Raw genomic sequence first — 14,903 nt, 5'->3', positions numbered from 1 at the left:
ACAGTACAGTAACAGTACAGGACCAAAACTGTGAGCAGGATGAAGCTGCCCCTATAGACGCTGATCTTAGGTCAGTGTTTCGCTCAAATGGTCAAGGTTAGGGTATGATGAGTGTAAACCGAAAGGTCTCTGGTTCGAAATCCGAGCTGACTAGGTGAGGAATCTGCTGGCGTGCCCGTGAGCAAGGCACTTAACCGTAATTGCTCTGGATAAGATCATCTGCTAAATTACTCAAATGTAAATAGGAGTAGTATGCAGTGGCTACTCAAACACTGATCTAAGGTCAGTTTAACATTTTTATTTCCAATGGTTAAAGTTAAAGGTTTGCTGAGGGTAAACTGATCCTAGATCTGAGCCTAAAGGAAACTGCTATCTGGAGCCCAAAGGATATGGGCTGTTGTGTCACCTGGAAATGACCTATGGCTTAATGACTTCATCCCTCTCTGTGTTTGGATGGAAGTGAGTTTTTTCTGGCGATAGAGATGGTGTCAGTAAAAATATGGCAACGACGAAGACAGTGACATCATTGTGGGGGGGAAGAGGTAAAAATAACACACTGGGAGCCAGGCAGGCCAGTGGTTGGTTGGTGCGGGTGTGGCTTTAGTGGTGGTGGTTGGTTGGCCTCAACATAAGCAGAGAGGGGGAGAGAGAGAGAGAGAGAGAGAGAGAGAGAGAGAGAGAGAGAGAGAGAGAGAGAGAGAGAGAGAGAGAGAGAGAGAGAGAGAGAGAGAGGGGTAAAGAGAGAGAGAGAGAGAGGGGTAAAGAGAGAGAGAGAGAGAGAGAGAGAGAGAGGGGTAAAGAGAGAGAGAGAGAGAGAGAGAGAGAGAGGGGTAAAGAGAGAGAGCTGGGAAAGAAGGTGAGAGAGAAAGAAAGAAAGAAAAGGAAAGAGACGGGGAGAGAGGGGGGAAAAGAGAGAGGGGGAAAAGAGAGAGGGGGAAAGAGAAGGAGAAGTAGGAACAGAAAGAGAGAGGAGACTCCGAGAGATAGATAAAAAGAAAGCGAGAAACAGGGAATAAGATTTCCCATCCTTCAGCCCGTCTCAGTCTCTGTTTGGCCCTATCGTCTTCTACCCCCGGGTGAGCGTTCAGAGCACTGTGCGGTCACGCCCGAATGTTCTCTACCTGACGAGAGCTTCGTTAACCTTTTCAGGTGAGTGAATGAACCCAACCAGCCGTGGGACACAGATGGCTCACACTGGTAATGCCATATCCCTGCAGCTGCACTGCCAACAGATAGCTTCCTAGGTGAACTACACTAGTGGAAATAATGCATTGAGACTGCTGACAAATGTTTTGACCTCAAATGAACAAAAGCCAACACACAATCCCAAACAGTGAAATATCTCAAGGCATGTCAAGACAGAAAGCAGGAATGTGTCTACCAGGTCCTATGTGTATATTTACACAAACAACACAACGGTCCTATCAGACTGGACCTGTCTCCTCTCAGCTCTGTGCTCTGGACAACATCTGTGTCCTCAGAAGAAAGAGAAAGCCATATGGGCCTGTCTCCTCTCAGCTCTTTGCTCTGGACAACATCTGTGTCCTCAGAAGAAAGAGAAAGCCATATCCCATCCCTGTCAGTAGCAGTCAGAGACAGTAGCTCTCTACTACCCCTCAGTAGGAGCCTGTTGGGGGCACCTGATAGTGTCAGCCTATTGCCTGTCAGTTTTGAGTCAGTGAGAACAGGCTTGATGGGCCCTGTTGGAATGAATGACGGGACGTTGATCGTTGGTTGGCTCTGGGTGGTGTTCATAAGTGCACGCAACGGAAGAAAACAGCTGGACTTATCCAATAAATTCACTCATTTTTGTTTTCCGTTGCACAACGTTTCGCTACAGTATTCCTTTATGAACACGACCCAGCTCCAACAAGGCTCTCTCCATTGGTTCAGCTGTAGAGAGCCGAGTTGACATCGTTCTGCTCCAAGGCTGTCTATTTGAATGTGTCTTTCCCCGCTTCGAGTCATTAACCCAAATACATAGAACCTGATCATTATCTCTCAACCCGCTGCTTCTCTCCAAACCCACCTGTCTCTCTTCTTCTTCTACAGAGGGAACACAATGACCTGAAGAACTTCACAGTGAGGGGCTTGAAAATGGCAATCTCAAAAGCTGCGTTCGAAATGGCAGCCTACTTGATTTATTTAACTATGAAAAGCCCATTGAGACTCAGTCTCTTTTTTGAGGGAGACCTGGCCAAGAAGGCAGCAACAATCAATACATGACCGAATTAAAACATACAACAATACAATTCAACAACATGATCCAGCCTAAAAAAAAAGCTCTCTAACAGAGTCTACCATCAGAATGTGTAATTCTTCAGTGGCACTAACATATCTAGATGAAGCATGGGTTGTAGACTAGGTAAGAAGGCAGTCTTGCCTAATAAGAGTGCATTACTATATACAGTATATGGGCCCTGGACAAAAGTAGTGCACTATAAAGGGAATAGGGTGCCATTTCAGACACAGACAAAGTGTGACAAACCTCCAAGAGGAGAAAAACCCCCAACCCTTATCCCAGAAACCCAGCCTGTAGTCATAGACTTCAAATTCAGATTTAAGTAGTGAGAGAAAGTGACTGTTCCATTTTGTGCTTTAACAGCAGGTAAGTACACAGCTTGGCTGCATAGTGGGGGCCGTCTGAACAAGGAAACGATGACGAGTACAGATTATTCTATTTTTAACCCTGTCATCTTGCTGATCAAAAGTCTTCCACTGCTCCAAAAATGTCAAATATGTCTGTATAGCACATTGTAAAGGCTGGATATCTCTTGCTGTATAAAGGAGAGCAAGGTACATAAGATATAGAGCTAGCTCTATCAGTTGGACTGTAGAACATCTATTTTTGTCAACGGAGGGCTATAACTAATGACTCATAACTTTATATGGTAAAAGGGTGCTGTAAAAACCACTGTGAAACGCATCACAAAGACAAATGTAGAAGACCAATCTCAAGTTGCATGTTTCACGTCTTTCAAATTTCAGTGGCTTTCAACAATCTGTTCTTTAATCCTGTGCGAGCTGGGTGCGTTACCGTCTCACCCCAGTCACCTTGGTGTGTTCAGGACTCTCCACAGCCCCATGAGCCCAGGTCAAAAGTAATGCACTATAGAGGGAATGGGGTGATATTTGGGACGCATCTCTAGCTTTCCACAGGACAACATGTTAAAGTTCAGAGCCAGGAGGAGGACAAAGTTCACATGCATTGACACTAATCCGGACGCTTATAAGAAATCCTGCAATGCCCTCAGACAAACCATCAAACAGGACAAATGTCTTTTATGCTCGCTTCAAAGCAAGCAACACTGAAGCATGCATGAGAGCACCAGCTGTTCCATGACTGTGTGATTACGCTTTCTGTAGCCGATGTGAGCAAGACCTTTAAACAGGTCAACATTCACAAGGCTGCAGGGCCAGACGGATTACCAGGGTGTGTACCCAGAGCATGCACGGACCAACTGGGAAGTGTCTTCACTGAAATGTTCAACCTCTCCCTGACCCGAGTAAGTAATACCTACATGTTTCAAGCAGACCACCATAGTCCCTGTCCCCAAGAATGTGAAGGTAATCTGCCTAAATGACTACCGCCTCGTAGCACTCACGTAAGTTGCCATATGTGAAAGGCTGGTCAGGGCTCACATCAACACCATCATCCCGGAAACCCTAGATCCACTCCAATTCACATACCGCACCAACAGATCCACAGATGACGCAATCTCAATCACACTCCAGACTGCCCTCTCACACCTGGACAAAATTAACACCTATGTGAGAATGCTGTTCATTGACTACAGCTCAGCGTTCAACACCATAGTGCACATAAAGCTCATCACTAAGCTAAAGATCCTGGGACTAAACACCTCCCTCTGCAACCACTTCTGTACTCCCTGTTCACCCATGACTGCAGGCCAAGCATGATTCCATCACCATCATTACGTTTGCTGACTACACAACAGTGGTAGGCCTGATCACCGACAATGATGAGTCAGCCTATAGGGAGGCTCAGAGACAACAACCTCTCCCTCAATGTGAGCAAGACAAAGCTGATCGTGGACTACAGGAAAAGGAGGGCCAAACAGGCTCCCATTAACATCGATGGGGCTTGGGCCTCCCGGGTGGCGCAATGGTTAAGGGCTGTGCCATCAGAGTCCCTGGGTTCGCGCCCAGGCTCTGTCGTAACCGGCCGCGACCGGGAGGTCCGTGGGGTGATGCACAATTGGCCTAGCGTCATCCGGGTTAGGGAGGGCTTGGTCGGTAGGGGTGTCCTTGTCTCATCTAAGGATCATGTCACCTCACAACTCCCTTACAGCCAAACTACAACTCCTTCACAGCCAAACTACAACTCCCTCCGCCACCCTCACAGCCAAACTACAACTCTCTCACAGCCAAACTACAACTCAACTCCCTCACAGCCAAACTACAACTCCCTCACAGCCAAACTGCCCCCTGCCCCCTCACAACCAAACTACAACTCCCTCTGCCCCCTTCACAACCAAACTACAAATCTCTCACCTTTACCTCCATCTAATGTCTTGTCTTATGTTTATATGGTTTAGGAGAATATGTTACTATTAAACTATCTTTCCACTGATGTTTCCACTATGAGAGCCTGTGAGAGGGTTAGTGGAGGAGGGGGTGGGAGAAGAGGGCGAGTCGGGATAGTTGTGGAGGGGGTAAGGTGAGTGAGGAAGGGGGAGATAGAGTGAGGGCTGTTGCCGGGACGCCTGCCGTGTTTTGTAAGCGCTCAAGAGGAAACACGAGTCAGGGAATGTCCAGGTCTGTGTGTGTGTCTACGTTCCTGTCTGACATGATAATGTCCAGGTCTGTGTATGTGTGTCTACGTTCTGTCTGACATGATACTCAGACGACAGCCGCGCGCTACAGGCTTTCTCCCTGTAAGAGAAGGCCATGCAGCACAGGTAACACAATAACAGCCCAACACTGTGGAATGTACATGGAAAAGAGGAATGTACTATAGAAGGGATGCCTTGATGGGGCGAGTGGGGTGTGTGTGTGTGTGTGTGTGTGTGTGTGTGTGTGTGTGTGTGTGTGTGTGTGTGCTGAGGTGGGATAGCATAGCCTTCTGATTGATTTGTACTGTAAAGGTTTGCATTGGCCTACAATGAGAGAAGTAACGTGGAGATATAGGCATAGTCCCATTGTTGGACACACCACACCCTGCTCACCTAATTCACCCATTAGTTAATCATTAAATTCACTCCTGTCACTGGAGATATCCCTACGGCTTGAAGATCTGCACAACACAAAGCAGCACTTTATATTGCTATCTGAACCCGCACAATACCAGGATTCCATTGCCTGGTGTTCTGCTTTTGAAACGTTTTACCAGAGTGTATCAACATGTAGGAAGTGGTGAGTGAGTGTTGACAGTAGTTTGGCACTACACCTGTATACTGTATAGGGAAGTTATTTGGCCATAGGAGGACTATAGGCTATTTGTCTGTTTGTGCAAAACATGCATACATGTTATTTCCACATTCATACTTCCTCTGGGCATCAATACCATTGACTTTGGCAGCAGTCGTATGCATACAATTCTAGCATTCTAAGAATGCACCGACTCGCACACACACACGCAGGTGCACAAACGCATGTTAATGCATACAAAAGCAACTGGAAAACAGCTGACTGTTGTTCATTCAGAGTTAGCATTTGTTCTGTATGGCGTGCAGCCTGTATACAGATGCTTGTACACTTCAACACACACATTGTCCTGTAGTGGGAGTTTGCCCATTGATAGTGCTGCAAGTCCCAGGCTCTCTCTCTCTCTCTCTCTCGTATAACATTTCACCTGCTGCAGATCCTCCACAAGCTCAAAGTGCTCTTTCTTTCCCCATGGTCTGTAGCCAGACTCATATATATATACACACACACACACACGCACACGCACACACACACACACACACACACACACACACACACACACACACACACACACACACACACACACACACACACACACACACAGCCTTAACATGAATGGGAAATGGGACCCAGAGCTTGATGAATAGGTCTTGTGGGTCTTGTGTGTCTTCCATAGTTCAGTGGCAGAGAGCCTTAGATGACCCGACCATAAAGCCCATCTGTGATTTAACACTTGACTGACTCAGTATAGGGATGATGTCATGTTTACTATTCTAAAACTGTAACAGCTCCTTCTTCACATTCCCTTTTCGGTTGAGCCAGAGTCAGCAGGATTATGCTGCCGCTGGCGATGTGCGTGAATAATTACTTTGTAATGACAACTTCATAGAGCTTTGCCGACAGGATCTTTAAAAAATACTATGCACGGACGCAAACAACACACTTTAAACGCTCCCTAGAGGTGTTAGGTGTATCTTGTTGGAGCCTGCCTCAGCTCCTCAGGAGCCAGAAAACTGCACACTGTAATCACCCTGTCCCTCACTCAGCTATCCCACACACACACACACACACACACACACACACAACTGTCAAGCCCTGTGGTGAGATCACCCCACGCCAACAAACACGTTACCACACACACATTATAGGAAAAGAGAGGTAGAGATGAAAGGACAGGAAACTAAAGGAATGAGAGGTAGTGAAGAGGACAGACAGAAAGAAGGAGCAAGTATCAAAGATCAAGACAGTATGAGTGAACAGCGGAAAGTGAAAAATAGAGAGAAAGATCTGTCATTCCCTCTGTCTGAAGCCTACTCACCCTGTCTAGTCAGTGTGGGATGGCAGGCAGGCCAACTGAGAGGAGAAAAAGAGAAGAGCTCCTTGAGAGAGAGAGAGAGCAGGTGCTGTCTATATGTCACGTCTAGATGGCTTGCCTCTGTAAATCTCTTCTCTCCCGTCTCGCTCTCTGAGGCACGTGGAGCAAGCCAGCCTCCTGCAACACAGGCTTCAAAGAGTACAGCCACTGAGTGATATCATCCAACTCTACAGACCAAGCCCTTACAGTCCTGCTGCTGGAGTCCAACCAGAGCTCATCCAACTCTCTCTGGGTAGAGTAGTACAGCAGGTCTACGGACACAGAGTTCAGTATACAGTGGCTGGTGGTCACTGTAAGCAGGAGAGAGCAGGAGCGTGTGTGTGTGTGTACACTCCCTAAAAGGGTGGTGCCTAACCCAGTGACGAAGAGAAGCAGGGAGGAGATGGGAGAGGGAAAGATCCTCCGATCGCCACTCCCTCTGCCTTCACTCCTCCTCCACAGTATTGGTTCAATCAGAATTCCCCCCTTTATCTTGGAGTTGCCACAACCAGAGAGAGAGAACGGGACAAAACCAGTAATCAACCAGAGAGAGAGAGAATGGGACAAAACCAGTAATCAACCAGAGATAGAGAGAACGGGACAAAACCAGTAATCAACCAGAGAGAGAGAGAATGGGACAAAACCAGTAATCAACCAGAGATGGAGAGAACGGGACAAAACCAGTAATCAACCAGAGAATCAACCAGAGATGAGAGAGAATGGGACAAAACCAGTAATCAACCAGAGATAGAGAGAATGGGACAAAACCAGTAATCAACCAGAGATAGAGAGAATGGGACAAAACCAGTAATCAACCAGAGATAGAGAGAATGGGACAAAACCAGTAATCAACCAGAGATAGAGAGAATGGGACAAAACCAGTAATCAACCAGAGATGGAGAGTAATCAACCAGGATGACAAAAAACCAGTAATCAACCAGAGATAGAGAGAATGGGACAAAACCAGTAATCAACCAGAGATAGAGAGAACGGGACAAAACCAGTAATCAACCAGAGATAGAGAGAACGGGACAAAACCAGTAATCAACCAGAGATGGAGAGAATGGGACAAAACCAGTAATCAACCAGAGATAGAGAGAATGGGACAAAACCAGTAATCAACCAGAGATAGAGAGAACGGGACAAAACCAGTAATCAACCAGAGATAGAGAGAATGGGACAAAACCAGTAATCAACCAGAGAGAGAGAACGGGACAAAACCAGTAATCAACCAGAGATGGAGAGAACGGGACAAAACCAGTAATCAACCAGAGATAGAGAGAATGGGACAAAACCAGTAATCAACCAGAGATAGAGAGAATGGGACAAAACCAGTAATCAACCAGAGATAGAGAGAATGGGACAAAACCAGTAATCAACCAGAGATAGAGAGAATGGGACAAAACCAGTAATCAACCAGAGATAGAGAGAATGGGACAAAACCAGTAATCAACCAGAGATAGAGAGAATGGGACAAAAACAGTAATCAACCAGAGATAGAGAGAACGGGACAAAACCAGTAATCAACCAGAGATAGAGAGAATGGGACAAAACCAGTAATCAACCAGAGATAGAGGACAAAACCAGTAATCAACCAGAGATAGAGAGAAAAACCAGTGGGACAAAACCAGTAATCAACCAGAGATAGAGAAATGGGACAAAACCAGTAATCAACCAGAGATAGAGAGAATGGGACAAAACCAGTAATCAACCAGAGATAGAGAGAATGGGACAAAACCAGTAATCAACCAGAGATAGAGAGAATGGGACAAAACCAGTAATCAACCAGAGATAGAGAGAATGGGACAAAACCAGTAATCAACCAGAGATAGAGAGAATGGGACAAAACCAGTAATCAACCAGAGATAGAGAGAATGGGACAAAACCAGTAATCAACCAGAGATAGAGAGAATGGGACAAAACCAGTAATCAACCAGAGATAGAGAGAACAAAACCAGGGACAAAACCAGTAATCAACCAGAGATGGAGAGAATGGGACAAAACCAGTAATCAACCAGAGATAGAGAGAACGGGACAAAACCAGTAATCAACCAGAGATAGAGAGAATGGGACAAAACCAGTAATCAACCAGAGATAGAGAGAATGGGACAAAACCAGTAATCAACCAGAGATAGAGAGAATGGGACAAAACCAGTAATCAACCAGAGATAGAGAGAATGGGACAAAACCAGTAATCAACCAGAGATAGAGAGAATGGGACAAAACCAGTAATCAAAACCAGTAATCAACAGAGATAGAGAATGGGACAAAACCAGTAATCAACCAGAGATAGAGAGAATGGGACAAAACCAGTAATCAACCAGAGATAATCAACCAGAGAGAGAATGGGACAAAAACAGTAATCAACCAGAGATAGAGAGAACGGGACAAAACCAGTAATCAACCAGAGATGGAGAGAATGGGACAAAACCAGTAATCAACCAGAGATAGAGAGAACGGGACAAAACCAGTAATCAACCAGAGATAGAGAGAATGGGACAAAACCAGTAATCAACCAGAGATAGAGAGAATGGGACAAAACCAGTAATCAACCAGAGATAGAGAGAATGGGACAAAACCAGTAATCAACCAGAGATAGAGAGAATGGGACAAAACCAGTAATCAACCAGAGATAGAGAGAATGGGACAAAACCAGTAATCAACCAGAGATAGAGAGAATGGGACAAAACCAGTAATCAACCAGAGATAGAGAGAATGGGACAAAACCAGTAATCAACCAGAGATAGAGAGAATGGGATAAAACCAGTAATCAACCAGAGATAGAGAGAATGGGACAAAACCAGTAATCAACCAGAGATAGAGAGAAATCAACCAGAGATAGAGAGAACGGGACAAAACCAGTAATCAACCAGAGATAGAGAGAACGGGACAAAACCAGTAATCAACCAGAGATAGAGAGAATGGGACAAAACCAGTAATCAACCAGAGATAGAGAGAATGGGACAAAACCAGTAATCAACCAGAGATAGAGAATGGGACAAAACCAGTAATCAACCAGAGATAGATAAAAACCAGTAATCCTCCAGAGATCTCCCAGTTCAACCAGAGATTGCTTTCATGTCGAGAGAATGGGACATCCTGTTCCGATAACAAACAACCACTAACCAGACAGGCCTTTGAACCCGCAATGCCCTGAACACAAAACCCATAAAAATGAAATAAGAATTCACAATGTATGAAGATTCTCATCTCAATGCAAAATCTCCACATTCCAACTCACAATACCAGGATACAAGAGTCTATCGACTACATTCTAATGTGAGGTGGTGGTGTCTTGCTCTACCAAAGACTAGGCCTAATCTGTGGGGGAGATTGACTGCTCTTTAAATGAATGGTTTCCATCCAGCAGGGAGAAAAGCACACATTGCACAATGTGGTCATGTAAAGGGAGGGAGGCTGGTTTGGCCTCTCGCCAAACTTCCACGAAAATTCATCCACATGTGCTGCACTGACAGCGAGACATTGGTAATCGCTACACGTCAGCCCCTGTCAAAAACATTACATAACAGCATATTTTGCACTGGAGGCAAGGCAATGTGGCTAAGCTAACAGCCTAACAGGTCAATAAGAGTGAAGTGGATAGCTAGGCTAGGCTAACAGGTCAATAAGAGTGAAGCGGATAGCTAGGCTAGGCTAACAGGTCAATAAGAGTGAAGTGGATGGCTAGGCTAGGCTAACAGGTCAATAAGAGTGAAGCAGATAGCTAGGCTAGGCTAACAGGTCAATAAGAGTGAAGTGGATAGCTAGGCTAGGCTAACAGGTCAATAAGAGTGAAGTGGATAGCTAGGCTAGGCTAACAGGTCAATAAGAGTGAAGTGGATAGCTAGGCTAGGAGGTCAATATGAGTGACGTGGATAGGCTAGGCTAAGCTATATGAGGACAGGAGAGAGGGGAAATATAACAGGCATCGACAGCTGGACTTCACATGGTGAAACAGCAGGTCAGAAAAGTGGCCAGGCGATCGATACACATGTGCACGTCAGTGTTGGCTGGTGGGAGGCGCTATAGGAGGAAGGGCTCATTGTAATGGCTGGAATGGAACAAATGGAACGGTATCAAAACACATCAAACATATGGAAACCACATGTCCGACTCCATTCCATTTATACAATTACAGCCATTAGAATGAGCACGTCCTCCTATAGCTCCTCCTACCAGCCTCCTCTGGTGCATGAACACACACACACACACACACGTCCAAAGTCCAGCAGAACCTCTAAACTTCGGTGTGTGTGTGAGAGAGATAAGCGACAGGTCAGAGAAATAGTTTGTCTGAGTTGCAGAAAATGAATTATCTACCTGGAGACATTGGTGATTGATCCACCTAATCCAAGTCCCAGATATATGTCATTTAGCAGACGCTTTATAGGACATCCTAATCAAAGACACACACACACACACACACACACACACACACACACACACACACACACACACACACACACACACACACACACACACACACACACACACACACACACACACACACACACACACACACACACACACACACACTCCAGGTATGACTGAATGAAGTCCAACTAAGTGTTGGTGACGACAGAAACAGCTCAATCACACAGAGACGTGCACAACAACATGCTCCAGGAGTCAGAAGTAGAGTGATCCCTCCCCCACACCCCCTGGGTCAACCAAAACAACACCATCAATATCAAGGGGAGGCCAATGGCCACTGATATGTATACTATAATACCACAGGAGACTGGTGAGGGGAGGATAGATCATATTAATGGCTGGAATGGGGTGAATGGAATGATATCAAACACATGGCAACCATTTGTTTCATGAGTTGGAAACCATTCCATTTGTTCCATTACAGCCATTACTATGAGCCCGTCCTCCCCAATTAAGGTGCCACCAACCTCCTGTGTATAATACACATACAAGTGAATTTGTCCCAATACTTTTGGCCCTCTAAAATGTGGGGGACTGTGGACAAAAAGTGCATTCCTTTCTAAATGGTTCACACAATACGGATGGAAATCCCCTCAAATGAAAGCTGATGGTCTGCACTTTAACCTCATGGTCATTGCTATCATTTCACATCTAAGGTGCTGGAGTACAGAGCCAAAACAACAACAAGAATTGTCACTGTTCCAATACTTTTGAAGATTACTGTATATTAGGCTAGGCAGACAGGGACACTATAGAAACTCATTCTAGATAAACAATGGCAGTCAATTTCCATCCATTATTATTGAAGAGGCATGTTCAAGAGAACCGGGTTTTAATGGCTTTTTAAAGTGTTGTCAACCTTCAATGTGTGCACGATAATCCAGGTTGTATAGAGTGCTTGAAGAGTGATTTCTTGGAAACCGGCTTACGTAAGACACCAAACACACATGCGCTGTGCATATTTTGCCCACACACATTGATGTGAGCGAGTGCGATGCTGTGATCTATTGCAGGGTTTCCTTTGAGATCGGACCAACTGAAAGCTGTGCCAACCCTCTTTTTATCTGGCCAGTGTCTAATCTCGAGCATTCTGCCAAGGAAAGGAGTACAACCGAGACATCAGAGCAACACAGTCAGTGGTCTGGGCCAATACCAGAGTCTGCTTATTAAAGAGGAAGATAAGACTATCTGATTAGCCCATCAGTTAGAGTCAGTATAATGTACAAGTTGTCCTCTTTCATCATGAACTCAGGTTTGTTCGATTTAGGACCATGCATTCATCTTAGAGTAGGTAAACTAGGTTACATTTCTTAGCTATTATCATAGACTGCAAACCGCCTAATAGCTTGGGAGCCTTTCCAGAAATCTAACAGCTAACTGTTCTCTCTAATCACAGGTCACACAGTCGTGAGGTAATAGACAGCTACTGTGGGAAACGGGGCTCATTTCTTTGACATGGCTGAGCTATAATGGCCATCCCTTCCTCACTGTCATTTCTGATAAGTGGCCTGGCTGTTTTGACGGAGAAACACCTGCTTGAGGCACAAAGTGCTGTGCTGCTTTTTGTCTGGATGTCTGTCGCCTTTGCTTTATTTGAGGATGAGGGTTGAGGAAGTGTAAATAGGAAGTGTAAATAGATGGTTGTTTGTAGACCTAGATGGTTGTTTGTAGACCTAGATGTTTTTGTAGACCTAGATGTTTGTAGGGTGTCGGTCGGTAATCAATATGTAGTGTTAATTAGGATCCCCATTAGCTGACAAGTTGCTTTATGAGAATTGTCTCCGGGGTGTGGAACATGAAGGCAGGCTGGTCGTGTGTTTTGGTGTCGCGTGGCTCTGGATTATAGGGCTGTCTCTCAGAAAAGGGTGTGTCTGCCATGTGTGTTTGTGCTGTAGATTTTATGATTTGAACCCATTCACCGACTGTTGTGTATACTGTTGATAGAATCTGATAATCAGATGTACAAACGGCTGATGTCATTTCAGGGACTTTTACAGCTGCACAGGTAGGGCCAGTAATTGCGTAACTATTCTCCAGTCTTGAAGCTGTTGTGTGCCAGTGTACACAGAAGCGCCCATTAAAAGCAGATCACAGCGTTCTACGAGAGCTTCAGTTTCTTTGCAATTTCTAACATGGAATAGCCTTCATTTCCCAGAACAAGAATAGACTGACGAGTTTCGGAAGAAAGGTCTTTGCTTCTGGCCATTTTGAGCCTGTAATCGAACCCACAAATGCTGATGCGCCAGATACTCAACTAGTTTAAAAAAGGCTATTTTTATTGCTTCTTTAATAAGCACAACAGTTTTCAGCTGTGATAACATAATTGCAAAAGAGTTTTCTAATGACAAATCAGCCTTTTAAAATTATAAACTTGGATTAGCTAACACAACGGGCCATTGGAACACAGGAGTGATGGTTGCTGATAATGGGCCTCTGTACGCCACCAAACTAGGTACAGTTGAAGTCGGAGGTTTACATACACCTAGGCTGGAGTCATTAAAACTCGTTTTTCAACCACTCCACAAATGTCTTGTTAACAAACTACAGTTATGGCAAGTCGGTTAGGACATCTACTTTGTGCATGACACAAGTCAACAATAGTTTACAGACAGATTATTTCACTTATAATTCACTGTATCACAATTCCAGTGGGTCAGAAGTTTACATACACTAAGTTGACTGTGCCTGTAAACAGCTTGGAAAATTCCAGAAAATGATGTCATGGCTTTAGAAGCTTCTGATATGCTAATTGACATCATTTGACTCAATTGGAGGTGTACCTGTGGATGTATTTCAAGGCCTACCTTTCAACTCAGTGCCTCTTTGCTTGACATCATGGGAAAATAAAAAGAAATCAGCCAAGACCTCAGAAAAAAATGTAGACCTCCACAAGTCTGGTTCATCCTTGGGAGCAATTTCCAAACACCTGAAGGTACCACATTCATCTGTACAAACAATAGTATGCAAGTATAAACACCATTGGACCACGTAGCCGTCATACCGCTCAAGAAGGGGATGTGTTCTGTCTCCTAGAGATGAACGTACTTTGGTGCGAAAAGTGCAAATCAATCCCAGAACAACAGCAAAGGACCCTGTGAAGATGCTGGATGAAACAGGTACAAAAGTATCTATATCCACAGTAAAACAAGTCCTATATCGACAAAACCTGAAAAGCCGCTCAGCAAGGAAGAAGCCACTGCTCCAAAACCGCCATAAAAAATCCAGACTACGCTTTGCAACTGCACATGGGGACAAAGATCGTACTTTTTTGGATAAATGTCCTCTGGTCTGATGAAACAAAAATAGAACAGTTTGGCCATAATGACCATCATTATGTTTGGAGGAAAAAGGGGGAGGCTTGCCAGCCGAAGAACAACATCCCAACGTGAAGCATGGGGGGGTCAGCATCATGTTGTGAGGGTGCTTTGCTGCAGGAGGGACTGGTGAAGCTAGGTCGCAAATGGGTCTTCCAAATGGACAATGACCCCAAGCATACTTCCAAAGGTGTGCCAAAATGGCTTAAGGACAACAAAGTCAAAGTATTGGAGTGGCCATCACAAAGCCCTGACCTCAAACCTATAGAAAATTTGTGAGCAGAACTGAAAAAGTGTGTGTGAGCAAGGAGGCCTACAAACCTGACTCAGTTACACCAGCTCTGTCAGGAGGAATGGGACAAAATTCACCCAACTTATTGTGGGAAGCTTGTGGAAGGCTACCTGAAATGTTT

General features: G+C 44.9%; 1 protein-coding gene across 3 annotated transcripts in view; it reads right to left on the bottom strand.

The window, feature by feature from the left end:
- The window catches only part of coro2aa (coronin 2Aa), a 59,934-nt gene that overhangs the window by 29,476 nt on the left and 15,555 nt on the right, over nucleotides 1-14,903 (bottom strand). The window contains exon 1 of one of the 3 annotated variants that reach the window (XM_064926545.1): nucleotides 6,707-7,079. The exons of the other annotated variants lie outside the window; for them this stretch is intronic. The gene's annotated coding sequence lies outside the window, so the exon portion shown is untranslated. Of the gene's footprint in view, nucleotides 1-6,706; nucleotides 7,080-14,903 lie in introns of those variants that run through there. 3 annotated transcript variants of the gene reach the window in all.

Source organism: Oncorhynchus masou, chromosome 20 (assembly GCF_036934945.1).
Source record: "Oncorhynchus masou masou isolate Uvic2021 chromosome 20, UVic_Omas_1.1, whole genome shotgun sequence".
Classification (NCBI taxonomy): Eukaryota; Metazoa; Chordata; class Actinopteri; order Salmoniformes; family Salmonidae; genus Oncorhynchus; species Oncorhynchus masou.
The sequence above is the reverse complement of the archived record's forward strand: the minus strand, read 5'-3'. Positions and strand labels throughout refer to the sequence as shown.